Genomic DNA, 757 nt, shown 5'->3' with positions numbered 1-757 from the left:
GAAAAAGTCTGCAGCCCTAGTGGCATGTGAGTCGTCCAAACTCTTCCCACACCCAAATTTTTGCTTCTGCAACTTCAAAAGCTGCAGTTCTGGTCTTCTAATACCTGCCTGCTATCTCAGGAGGTCCTTAGGCTAACGAAGCGTGAAAAGGCGTCTTTGTCAACTTAACAGCATTTTTCAATGAGGGTGTTCACAGGCACCTACAACCCTACAACCCTCTGGCCACAACTCCACGTAAATGCTTCCACAATGGAGACTTTGAACATCTCCCTGGGGATGCAGGAAAAAATTCTTGTAGACTTGAGAGTTGAACACCTCAATGACTTATCCCCAGTTTACACTCAGTTTATCAGATTACCTCCCCCACTACCTGATTCAATTCACCAGCTGGTGGTGATCAGTTCACAGCTCTGTTCCTTTCTTTATCCCAGTGTCCCATGGGTGCAGGCACGGCTACAAGGTGCTTATCGGCAGGGTCCTATCTCAAGCCCGGCTCCAGGAGAGGACCCAGGTCTCTTTATTCCAGGTGTCACTGAATTTATTTATTTTTTAAAAGTATTTTTTGGGGCTTTTATTGCCTTTATGATAGTGACAGCTGAAGATAGGCAGGAAAGGGCGTCAGAGAGAGGCAATGACACACCGCAAAGGGCCGCAGGTCGGATTTGAATCCTGGGCCGCTGCAGCAAGGACTCAGCTTCAGTACATGGGTCGCCAGCTCTACCGACTAAGCTAACCGGGCACCCAGGGAGCAACTTTT

Source organism: Morone saxatilis, unplaced genomic scaffold, assembly GCF_004916995.1.
Source record: "Morone saxatilis isolate NCDOM2014 unplaced genomic scaffold, NCSU_SB_2.0 Contig17, whole genome shotgun sequence".
In the NCBI taxonomy this organism is placed as follows: Eukaryota; Metazoa; Chordata; class Actinopteri; family Moronidae; genus Morone; species Morone saxatilis.
Note: the sequence above shows the minus strand (reverse complement) of the source record.